Below are 12,850 nucleotides of genomic sequence, written 5' to 3' on the forward strand. Positions count from 1 at the left end.
TGTATTGGCAGCAAACCCTGAGGACGCTTGGGGTGCTTGCCGCTACACATCCCTGGATTTTTTTCTTTCCTATCCCAATCTCATTGTGGGAGGTTGATGTGTTGTCCTAGTTTAGAGATATCAATCCTGGTCACAATGCAAAGGGAAAGAGGGTGTCAACAGACTGCCCTAATACACTTTTCTTGTTGTTCCTGTCTTCCCATCCATGGAATGTCTCTAATTAAGCCTTTGCTGTTAGTCTTTTCCTTAAACACACCAAACAAAAGATTCATTGTCTTCTTTATCATACATGGTACCCTTTCTCCCATCTCTGTGCCTTTTTTCTGATTGTCACCTCATGCCTGGAAGGAGAAGAGAGAAGGAAGGACTAAGCATTTATATAGTGTCTAATATGTGCCAAACACTGTGCTAAGTGATTTTGCAAATATTATCTCATTTGATCTTCACAACAGCCCTGCAGGGTAAGTGTTACTATCCCCACTTTGCAGTTGAGGAAACAAGGGCAAAGAGAGGACAAACCTTCTCAGGGTCATAAAGCTAACAAGTGTCTGAGGATGAATTTGGACCAGGGCTTCCTGGCTCCAGACCCAGACCTCTATCCACTGTGATAACTCCTATGTGAATAGAACAGTAAACCATTTTGGAGGTTGAACTTCCAGAGATTCCAGGTTTAAGAGTACCTTGAGGAAGCAGACACTTGTACCTGTACTAGAAGACAGGGTGAGAAAGTAAGCCCAGAGGAAATATTACTTTACCTTCCTCCCCAGACAACTTTGTGAGTTTAGGAGATCCATCAGAGCCTTCATAAGAAAGGTCTTATTTTCAACCAAAGTTGGTAGCAGTGTCCACAGGTAGACACACGAAAACCAATTAGCAAACCATGGAAAGATGGCTTCAGAATTCTACAAGGACACCAACTCTTGAAGTCTAGTGGAATGCTACCCCTGAGAAAAACTTCATGAGGGCTCCACTAAGAGGCTCTACTAAGGGGTTCCACTAAGAAGATTTCCAGAAAACCAGGAACAATGAGTTGACCCTTTGACCACATGAGCTCTTTCAATTGGAGCCTGCTCTCCTCAGGGACTTTTTGTTTGCCAGGTGTCCCCACTTGTATGTAGGAAGTATGGGGAAGGATTGGTGAAGATGATTCTGTAACAATTATCCTTGCTATAATTGTTTAGTAAATACTCTTTTCAAGGTGAATTAACTCTGGTTGATAATCAATCAATGAGAAGCACACTAGGACTCAGAAGAGAGCCATAATCATTGACCTCTGGGGAGGCAACCTGCCAATGCTAGTGGAAGTTGGCTAAGTAGCCCCTAGGGGGTGCTACACTTTTGGTTGAATAATGTTTGTTGAATGGAATGGAGTGGAGTATAATAATTATTTTTGCATTTATAATGAAGCCTCTAACCCACTCCTAATACATGCAGAACTGTGTGAAAAGTCATTTGGCCTCTAGTGATCTAGGTAGCTCTCCAAGACTATCAATTTCAGAAAAGGTGCTGGCTGGCCTGCACCATTACAACAGTCTTCCTGGAAGAGCTTTCCATACCATTTTAATCATAGGTCTACCCCCTATCCCTATGCCTTTTTGTTGCACTTTTTCCTTAAGGTATTAGAGTACTCTGCAAGTATTAAATAGCTATTTTAGTACTAATTCCCAGGGAAGAAAGCAATTTAAACTTTAAAAATCAAGGGAAGGCTAGAATATTCCTATAAAAAAGGTCAGATTTTTTTTGTTTGTTTTGCTTTTTGGAGGGCAATTGGGGTTAAGTGACTTGCCCAAGGTCACATGGCTAGTTTTTTTGTGTGTGTTAAGTGTCTGAGGCTGGATCCAAATCCAGGTCCTCCTGACTCCAGGGCCGCTGCTCTATTCACTGTGCCACCTAGCTGCCCCAGAAGGTCAGATTTTAAGTACACTGTCTATAGACTGAGTATATTTATATAAAATCAATTTAGCATTCTTAAAAGTATCTTCTACTCTTAGTGTCATGATATATATACATGCCCTACATATGCATATACTTTTTTTTTTTTAAGCAATTGGGGTTAAGTAACTTGCTCAAGGTTACACGGCCTGTTATTTCTGGGTGTGGTGCTAAGTGTCTGAGCCCGGATTTGATCCCCAGGTCATCCCGACACTGGAGCCAGTGCTCTTACTCGCTGTGCTACCTGGCTGCCCCTAATTTTTTTTTTTTAACCATGTAAATGGTAATTCTTGGTAGCCATAAAAGCATCAACTAACACAAGCAATAGGACTATTCTAACAATCCATTCCAATAAACATGTATTAAGCTCCTCTTTTGTGCCAGGAATAGTGCTAAAAACACTGAGGATACAATTAGAAAAAAGGACGGTCCCTGCCCTCTAGGATCTTGCAATCTAAAGGGGAAGACAACATACAAAAGAAGGCAGGAAGTGGAGGAGGAAGCAATGGGATACCAGAGAGCATCTTGTTTTTTGGAAACCAGGGAGGGCAGCAGATACAAAGTAAAGAAAGTCAAGTCCAATTTCTGCCCTATATAAAGGAAGGCATTGGGAAGAGTTTAATACTTCACCCTCTAGCTCTTTAGTCAGAAGGGAGAAGAGACTGAGGGAAGAGGTATCAATTAAGGTTTGACTTGGCAGTTTGGTGGAACAGTAAATACCTGAAGCCAAGAAAAGCTCCCCGGTTCATATCTGGCCTCAGACACTTACTAACTGTGTGATCCTGGACAAGTCACTTAACCCTGTTATCTTAAACCCTCTTATCTATAGAAATGAGCTGGAGAAGGAAAAAGCAAAACACTTCAGTATCTCTTCCAAGAAAATCCTAAATGGGATCTTGAAGTGTAGGACACAACTGAAACAATTGAAGAACAAAAGCTTATCCTAAAAGAGACATTTTATAACTGGCCCCACTTTCTTAAGAGCAATCAGAATCAGAGTTCCATAATCCATTAATGCCAAAGGAACGTTCTTGGAAATGAGATGATGGGGAATGCCTGCCTGTCTTTTGGTGGTAGCATTATTATTATTATTTATTGCTTTTCGAAATGAAGGGTCTACATAAAATGAGATAGATGACACCCTGGACCCTTAACAATTAACAAGTCTCAAGAGATAGTGAGGAATAAGACAGAGCTATGGGTAAAAATCTTAGGAACAAATGATTGAGATGGCTTAATTATTAGGTTGTTTCATTTGCAATGTGACCTGCAGAAAGTAATTAAGTAGGTTTTTAAAAATGAGTCAAGTATTAAAAAGGAGTATATATATATATATACATATATATATATATATATGAACTTAATTTGAGTATTGAATGAGAAACAAGGCAAAATTGTGAACAGTTCTGAAGATATAATGGCAATAATCTAGCATTAGAACTGAAGGCATATTATAGATTAGGACTAGAAAACTTCAAGATTACACTGTAAGGGAATCATTTAATAGAAATTGTTGGGAAAGTTGGATAACAGGATGGTGAAAAATGGGATTAGATCTACATTAGATCTCATAGATTGTACTCAATAAATTACAAGTAGATTAATGATTGTTGTAGGGCCCATTAAACCACAACTGTCACAACTCATTTCATAGTGGTTGCTTTGTGGGGTTATTTTTAACTCTTTTTTATGATGTATGAAGGATGTGTTTGCTTCTTTGAATTTGGTAACTACAAGTGCCTTCTTTCCTCTGGGGAATGTAAATGAATTGATGTTACTTGCTAGACTATGTACCTGCATACACATATTTATACATAGCCCTATTCTTTTTAAGTTCTTTTTTTGTTTGTTTTTGGAGGTAGGGCAATTGAGGTTAGGTGACTTGCCTAAGGTCACATGGCTAGATTTTTGTGTGTGTGTTAAGTGTCTGAAGATGGATTTGAACTCAGATCCTCCTGACTCCAGGGCCAATGCTCTATTCATTGAGCCATCTAGCCACCCTCATAGCCCTATTCTTGACTAAAGTTCTCCTTCCTTTGTTAAGATCTTTGTGTATTAAAAGTTTATTCTGTCATTCTTTACATCACCACTTCCTTTCAAGAGCCTATCCTAGGTTTTGCTTTCTGTTTTGCTATATAGTCAATAGATAATAGTGTAACATAATGTCACTCTTAGGTTCATGTATATGGGGCAGATATAGAAATTTAGTCAATGTTTTTACTGGATGTGTAGGTGACAAATGACTAGTGCTCATTAATACCTCCAGATAGAGAACACAACTCTCCAACGACAGGCTTGGATTTAAGAACCCTGGACTAGGAATAGACCCTCTCACCCCTGTATTGTACCCATTGTACTCTCATGCCACAAATAAAGGGCCATTAGGCAACCTAAGGAGAGGGTCAACCACAGGTACTTATGAGAAATAATAGTAATTCTGGCAAATATATTCTTTAACAGGGAAAAGAAGTACAATTAAATAGAAGTAAGGCAGAGGTAAGGGAGGGACTTCCAGCTCCCCTGTTTCCTCAAGAGGAGGCTGGTTTGTCACTTAGTGCTCCTGATAATAAAGAGATTGCCTTGATTTACACACACACACACACACACACACACACACACACACCCTTTAGTCACACATATCTCCATTTAGAAGTCATCTCTCATGGTCTTGAAGAAGGGAATCGTAGATGTGGTAGCCAGTGTCTACCACAATCATGGTGCTGCTATCATGAGATAACTACCACCTCTCCCTTCAGTTCTTATTCCTTCTAGAGAGAACTGCTACCATACAAAAGAAAACCTCTGCACTCCCTTCTGAGGGCTAAACTTGCATCAGTTTCCTCTCTTCTCAAACTGGGAAGAACTACAAATCTCAGAGATTTTGTGGACTGCCAACTCCTTGCCAGAGATTATTACAATAACTTAAGAAATTACCCTTCCTACAGGTATATACCTTTTAATGGTAGAAGCTTAAAGTCTCAAAGAAATGGTAGGATTTCAGAGATCTATAACAAACCACCTAGTACAAATTTGGAGCCAGGGTACCCCATCTAGAGCTCTTTGATTCACAACATGTAGGGAGCTATTTATTTAGAAAGCTAGCAAAAATCCTGTCCCTGAAAATCTAGGAAGAAAGAAATTATTTCATAGTGATGATCTCCTTTTATGCAATAATTTTTCACTTTATAAAAGGTTTCACCGTAGGCTTCCTTTAAATATCAGTCTCCCCTAGAGAATTTTCAATAAGGTTCAATTTGCAGAGATGCCATTTACACACATTTTTCTTCCCCAGGAATAAATCTATTCCATTCACTTACATAGCCACTCTTATATATTATTCTGAGTTTACCTTCATTTCTATTGTTAATGGGGGAAGGGCATGGCATCTACATCTATTTTATTTCTTGGTAAAGTCATTGTGCTTAGGACCCTGATAAGGGTTCAACATAATTATTTATGATGCTGATAACAATGATAATTCTCTCAGTCCAAATAAAATTGTTTATTCTATTATTCACAGTCTGAATAATAGATAATTAGAGATAGTACATTTCAAATAATCCCTTTTTGCTTCTTGTGAGCATTTCTTTCTAATAAAAGGGGAGTATGTGAACAGAAGTAAGGGAAGTGAGTTAAAACTCTTGACTAAAATGAGATTTGGAATTTTCTATAGATTTCAATTATCTATATGTTCTCTAGTCCTAATTAACATAGGTCATAAATAATGGCTCTCTGTATTTAAAAGTTAGGTGGCAATGTAAATAGAGCACTGGACTTGAAGTCAGGAAAGCCAGGCAAGTCACTTGACCCCTGCCTGCCTTAATTTCCTTATCTGTAAAATAGGGATAATTGTATCACCTACCTCCAATGCTCTTTGGGAGGATAAAAGTGAGATAATATTTGTAAAGAACTTAGAAGCCTTAAAGCACTATATAAATATTAGTTATCATCATCAATATCAGATCAAATTATATATATATATATGTTTATAATATGTATATATGGGTGTGCATGTGTATATATGTATATGTGTGTATATCTAGATATGAAAATATATTTATGTCTGTATGTAGGACTTACCCTTTACAGCATTCTTGCTTCCTGATGCCTCTGTAAGGCAAGTAATACAAATATTACTATCCCCTTTCTATCGATGAGCAACGTAGCATAAGAGATAGAATGCTGGGCAGAGTCAGGAAGACTTAGATTCAGATCCCACTACTGATACTTATTAGCTATATGATCCTGGGGAAGAAATAATGATAATAACTAGTATTTGGATAGTACTTTAAGGTTTGCATAGCACTTTACAAATCATTTGATTTCAAACACTACTTGTCAGGTAGGTATGATTATTATTATTCCCATTTTATAGATGAAGAAACAGAGGCAGAGGGTAAATGACTTGGCCAGGTGACACAGCTAATTTGAACTGAAGTCTTCTTGACTCCAAATCCAACATTCTATCTACTGTACCTACCACCTAGCTGCTTCACAGCATCTAATCTCTATATCCCTCAAGTAGTTAATTCCTCAATGAATTTACTAAGACTTACTGGATACATCAAAGATAGTTTTAATCAGGGGTGTGATGGAAAAGATTTAAAAACTGATTCTCTGGGGGGAAAATGCATGCATGACACACTTTTAAATTTAATTTGCATTATTAACATTTTCTTCATTACTTTCTTAAGTCTAGGCAATAAAATAAAACCAATAAATTATGCTCTGGTTTACAGCATTTGCTGATTTTTTATTTCCAAAGTATAAATGTTCTTAATGAAAATTTAACACACATTGTATCAGTGATGACTAACTTTGATAGACTGGGCTCCTCTCAGCAATGAAAGTTTGTAAGACAACTCCAAAGGACTCATGATGGAAAGGGCTATTCACATCCAGAGAAAAGAACTAGAGTCTAAATGCAGATTGAAGCAAACTACTTGCTCTCTCTCTCTCTGTTGTATTTTGTTTTGTTTTGTTCCTTCTTTCTCTGCTGTTTACTCTGTTGGTTATAACTCTTCTTTAAAACTTGACTAATGTTTAATGCAAAGGTATTTGTAGAACCTATATCGAATTGCATGCCGCCATGGAGGGGAAAAAAGGAGGAGAGGAAAGGGGAGAAATTTTGGAACTTAAGGGATTGTGGAACTGAATGTTATAAACTAAAAGTAAATAATTTTTTTTAAAAGAGAGGGGAAAAAAAAGAAAATTTAACAATCAGATCCCAAGAAGTGGTTGGAGTTGGCTTCACGCACCACTGTTTGCCCTCCAATTAAATCACAGAATATTGGGTATTGTAGTATTCTACAGATAAGGAAGCTGAGACTGAGAAAGTAACACCCAGCACAGCACAGCTAGTCAGCAGCAGAAACAGTACTAAAATTCAGTTCTTTCCATTCCAAAGCCAGTGATCTTTCCTCTACCACATTTTTTCACTCTGTCGTTTTTATACTGGTAACCCCCCATACAGAATTTAAACCATGTTGGTATTAACAAATTTGGGAATGTGGGAGATTAGGAGATTCAAATTATAAACATTTTTAATGCCCCTGAGGAAACAGCAATAGCTACTTACTTTCTCATCACTATCATCTTTATAGGAATCATTTACTTGTGCATCAAAGGTATACTTTATAAAATTTTAAAAACAGGAAGGCTTTCACTATTTTTTTTTACACTTTATCAAAACCACATAATTTATAAGATCATAGGTTTAGACCTGGAAGGGACGAGCCTAACCACTTCCCTTTACAGATGAGCTAAGTAAGTCCCAGAAAAGAAAAGTCATTTGCTTAGGCAGTAAGTAAACAGTTAGAGTTGCTTAGACAGTAACATGGGCAGTGAGTGACAGGGCCACAACGTGAGCATTTGAACCCAAGCTATCTGTGACTTTAGGTCTAGTGTACTTTCCACTGCATCACACACACAGTCTCCCTTGATTGAAAGCAATAGTGAAAATGTATTGTTAGTTACAGGAAGCATTTGGACAGGTATAGCAGAATGTAGCCTTAAAAGAATTTCTCTAACAAGATGGCGAGGATCACAAAAAAGTCTTTGGTTGATGCAAAAATGGTGACAATTTCATTTAATGGTCACTTCACCACCACTATCAAGTGTAAAACTAGCATCAAAAGTGGAGCATTTAGCATAAGACTCTCCTAACTGGTAGAAAGATTGATGACTTGAAGCTAGCAAGGCCAAGTATTTGCTCTCTCAGAGGAGGGCAGGGTGGCCAACCTCATGGCATCATGCCTGCTCCCCTCTAGGCAATAATCAAAGTCTCCTTTGGAGAGGTATCTATATCTATAGAGGTATCTGACTGCAGAGGTATCTATCCATGTTACATTTAGATAACCCACTGAGGACATATATAAACTGAAATGGCAAAACATACCTAACACAAGCAAAGAAAATTTAAAAGGGAAATGTATACCCTCTGAAGGTGTTTACCTCTGTCATGAAGGATGTCCTGTGCAGAGTCCAATAGAAGAGGGATTCCCTATGGACAATGACATCCTCCAGATGTTCCTGTTTGTGGCTGATAATGTGCTGATTGCATCAAGCCCCAAAATACCACAGGACCTCTTCAACAAAGGTCATGGTCATTCAAAAGAGATCTGATTTATGTAGGAAAAATCAAATGGAGAAAGGATGCCTGTTGTCCAAACTATGAGATGCAGCTGGATGGATAATCCCTCTAGTTTATTCATCAGCACATCTTGAACAGACACTGAAGATGGAAAATGAGGTGGACCCAGAATAGAAACAAGAGGAAGGGAATGAGCTAGATTTAATTAGTAAATTATATAGCACTTTAAGTGATTCCAAACTAATGCCTAACGCAAAAATACATCTTTTTTAGCACCAATATTATTCAATATATGAATACAAATTGTAGGAAACTACTATGTACAAAAAAATTTAAATTGAGGTTAACTCAAATGATAACAGATTGATGAATGCTTGGCCTAAGTAAGGCACGATATCTTGCCAGCAACAACTTGAGCATAAGAGATGGCAAAAAAGAAATTAGTATGACTGGGAGAGGTAAGCCTAGCAGCTATGTATGAAGAACACAGGAGAGACAAATGACCATTCTGAGTGCTGTCCTGACTTTATGGAATTTCAAAAGAATTAGAAGAAGGCTTCCAATACATTGGAAAGAGACAATAATTACGCAAGAGGAAACAGCGAAGGTATATTCTCTGAGCCCATTGTTGGAATTTACTCACTTCTTTGCACAGGTAGGGAACTATAGGTGTTGAAATATTGCATAAGCTCTCAGACTCAATCCTTGTGTTGCTTAGTTTTGTTGAACTGCTTCTTTTTACCCCTTTTTAATTCTTTGTTATAAGGATGGCTCCCTGGGAACATGATGGAGGAGGGATATATTTGGAAATGGTGATGCAGAAAAAAAAAAAAGATTAAAAAATTTTTGAACATCCATTGCTATGATTTTAAAGGACCTTCAAAGAAGACTTAGGTGAACCAGTGAATAACTAAATTTTTTTTTAAGATTAAGCCTGTGATTTATTAATGTAAAAAATGCCACATGAGGAAACTGGGTCTACCAATGCAGATCTGAACCTGTTATACAACATATAGGCTTAGATTGTTGCCTAGGGTCACTGAGAGGGTAAATGAATTGCCCTGTGTCACCTAGCTGGTATGTGTCAGAGGCAGGACTTGAAGCCAGGTCTTCCACACCTTAAGATAATTTTGCTATTGATTATTCTTTCTACTGGGACAGCTAGGTGGCACAGTAGATAGAACACCAGGCCTGGAGCCAAGAAGATCTGAGTTCAAATCCAGCCTCAGACATTAACTAGCTATGTGACCCTGGATTTGCTTCAGTCTCTCATCTGTAAAATGGGGACACATGAAGAAGAAATGACAAACCACTCCAGTATTTTGAAAAGACATTTCCTATGGGGTTGCATAAAGTCGGACATGACTAAACAATAACAATTCTTCCAAGTAGCAACTACAGTGCATAGTACAGTGGAAAGAGCACTGAACGTGTAGTCAGGAAGACATGAGTTCAAATCCAGCCTCAGAAATTTCCTAGCTGTGTGACCTTGGGCAAATCACTTAATGGCTAACCACTCTCATATCTTTGCCAAGAAAACCCCAATGGACACAGGTTCAGAGGATCACAAAGAATCAAATGTGACTAAAACAATAGAACAACAACACTCTCCAGGTAAGACCTCCAAAGCAGGACAGGGAAGATTTGCAACCAGGGATGTCATCAGGGAATCCTAAACACTATACAGTCTTTAGAACATGTCAGTTAAAGGGAGTCCACAGGAATACTATTATGCTATAAGAAATGATGAACAGGTGGACTTCAGAGAAACCTGGAAAGATTTATATGAACTGATGCTGAGTAAAGCAGTAGAACCAGGAGAACATTGTACACAGTAGCAGCCACAGTGTACAATGACTGATTTTGAGAGACTTACCCCTTCTCAGCAATGCAAGGACCTAAAACAATTCCAAACGACTCACAATGGAAAATGCCAGCCACATCCAGAGAAAGAACTATGGAGTCAGAATGTAGAATGAAGCAAACTATTTTCTTTTTTTGTTTTATTTTATTTTTTTTTCTTTCTTTCTCATGGTTTTCCCCACTCATTATAATTCTTCTGTGCAACATGATTGTAGCACCAATGCAATATTCACAGCACCCATGGTCAGATAAATATACCTGCATGGTGCTTGATCACAAAATCTAACAGACTCTCCATATAGAAGTCAGAAGCAAAACATTTTTTTCAATCACCAGAAAACTGAATCCCAAAACCAGGAAGCTGATTCCATCATAGTAGCAAAGAAGTTAATAAGACACAACAGCACAGAGAGCCACACCATCTTTAACCTTCCCACAAACACCAACATAAGACCGATATTTACTCACAAGCCTGTCTCCCTGGGAAGCCTGCTCTCTTCCCAACCATCTAACTGTTCTGACTCTCAGCTTCCTGTGGGTTCTGCTCCATCCTTCAGAAAACTCCTCCCACCACAGGCTCCATGTGATTACATTCAGCCTATTAGGGGGCAGAGTATATTTTCAAAGCAGGCAAGGTCTTTAAATTCCCTTAGGCTTATTAAGGGGCAGGGAAGATCTTCAAATTCCCATTACTATTACAATGAGTAATGTGAAAATGCGTTTAGGGGCAGCTAGGTGGTGCAGTGAGTAAGAGCTCCGGCCCAGAGTCGGAAGACCGGAGTTCAGTTCCAGGCTCAGACACTTAACACCCATGTAACCTTGGGCAAGTTACTTAACCCCAATTGCCCTCCAAAAGGCAAAAAATAAATGTGTTTCATAGGAATGTATATGTAGAGCCCATATTAGATTGCAAGCTGTCTTGTGGAGAGAATTGGGAGGGAGGGGGAGAAAATTTAAAACTTATGGAAGTGAATGTTGAAAACTGAAAATAAAAAATTTAATAAGAAAAATTTTTTTAATTAAAAAATAAAATAAAGGGAGGCCACAGTGGTCTCCAATTCCTTGGTCAATCCTTCAGGGCACTCAGGAAATTTTAAGGTTAAGGAAGGTGATTCAGTTCAGGAGTTATAGCTACTCCAGCTTATTTCCTGAAGTCATGACACCTAAGCTCTCAAGAGAAGCTCAGGACCATTGGACAAAAGGGAAGAGTCCTATTCAGGAATATAATTGGTTTCCTATCTCTGAGTTCAAAGACTGTGAAAAAACAGTCATCTAAGACTGAGATCTCCAAAGCTGTTGGGAGGTTTGACCTTAAGGGCTATGTGATCAACCATTCTAGGTGAGAAGATGAATCACAACCCATCTTTACAGTCATTGCCTATAATGGAGCCTATCTCCAACATAACCACACTAACTCTTCAACTATTATATATCCCAGTACTCTCCCACTCTACCTTACATAGCTGTGTAATTCCTAACCTTCTCCCTTCTCAACAGTCATTTAACTGACCTGAGGGGGTGGCTAAAATACAGTAATAACCTAACCTCTACAGGACACCATTGCAGGCACTATGCAAGTGCCACTGGAAAAGTGCCCTTCTCACCCCCACCAGCATATGTAGTGTTTGTCCCCAAGATCACGTTGTTTCTGTAGTAAATACCCTTTAAAATAAGAACTCTGACTTTGGGATAGTAATTGATGAGTTAAAGTCTCTTTTGTTTTGGATGGGGCAGATGAAGTTGGACTGGCTGAGTAGGCAGGGATGAGTTGCAGTAAGACTAAATAAATTATAAAGTATTTAGTAGATATTTATGTTACCAAGCACTATGCTAAACAATGGGGATACAATACAAGAATGCAAGATAATCCTTGATGTCAAGGCATGCACATTCTAATGGGGGAACATAATACATAAAAAGGGAATGAGAAAGCAAGGGGATCTAGAAAGCAGATGTACAGATAGGGGCTATGTGTTCAGTGACATGATTTGGGAATGGCCAGGAAATGATTCAGGGCAGGATAAGGCAAAAGCTCATCTCAAAGCCCAGGATGGTCCAGGGGCCAAGGAAATGAAGAAGTAGAAGACTGGCCATAATGCAGGTGGATCACAAATTTTATTACATTATCTTTCCCCCCCAAACACTACCTAGTCTAAATTTCCCTATTTCTGTCAAGGATACCATCATACTTGTAGTGTCATCCAGGATCCAATCTCATACAGTTTTGGGCTCTTCACTCTCCCCCACATAGCCAATCAGTTGCCAAATCTTGCCATTTCTGCCTTCACAGTATTTCTCTTGAATCTATCTCTTGTTCCACTCACATAGCCAGCTTAATTTAGGCCCTCATTACCTCTTGCCTGAACTATTGCAATAAGCTCCTAATTGGTTTCCTTGCCTCATGTTCTCCATACTCCAACCCATCTTCCACATAGCTGCCAAAGTTATTTTCTTATTGTGTAG

At 38.5% G+C, this 12,850-nt stretch overlaps 1 long non-coding RNA gene across 1 annotated transcript in view; it reads right to left on the bottom strand.

The window, feature by feature from the left end:
• The window catches only part of LOC138147744 (uncharacterized), a 15,629-nt gene extending 4,722 nt beyond the window's left edge, over window positions 1-10,907 (bottom strand). The window contains exons 1-3 of the long non-coding RNA XR_011164874.1: window positions 10,856-10,907; window positions 8,386-8,665; window positions 6,013-6,042 (exon numbers count right to left, since the gene is read on the bottom strand). This is a non-coding gene — a long non-coding RNA (uncharacterized lncRNA). The remainder of the gene's footprint in view (window positions 1-6,012; window positions 6,043-8,385; window positions 8,666-10,855) is intronic.
• Between the last annotated feature and the right edge of the window lie 1,943 nt (window positions 10,908-12,850).

The sequence above is a fragment of the Petaurus breviceps genome, unplaced genomic scaffold (genome assembly GCF_028583685.1).
Source record: "Petaurus breviceps papuanus isolate PSGF00001 unplaced genomic scaffold, PetGlider_PUasm1.0 90804, whole genome shotgun sequence".
Classification (NCBI taxonomy): Eukaryota; Metazoa; Chordata; class Mammalia; order Diprotodontia; family Petauridae; genus Petaurus; species Petaurus breviceps.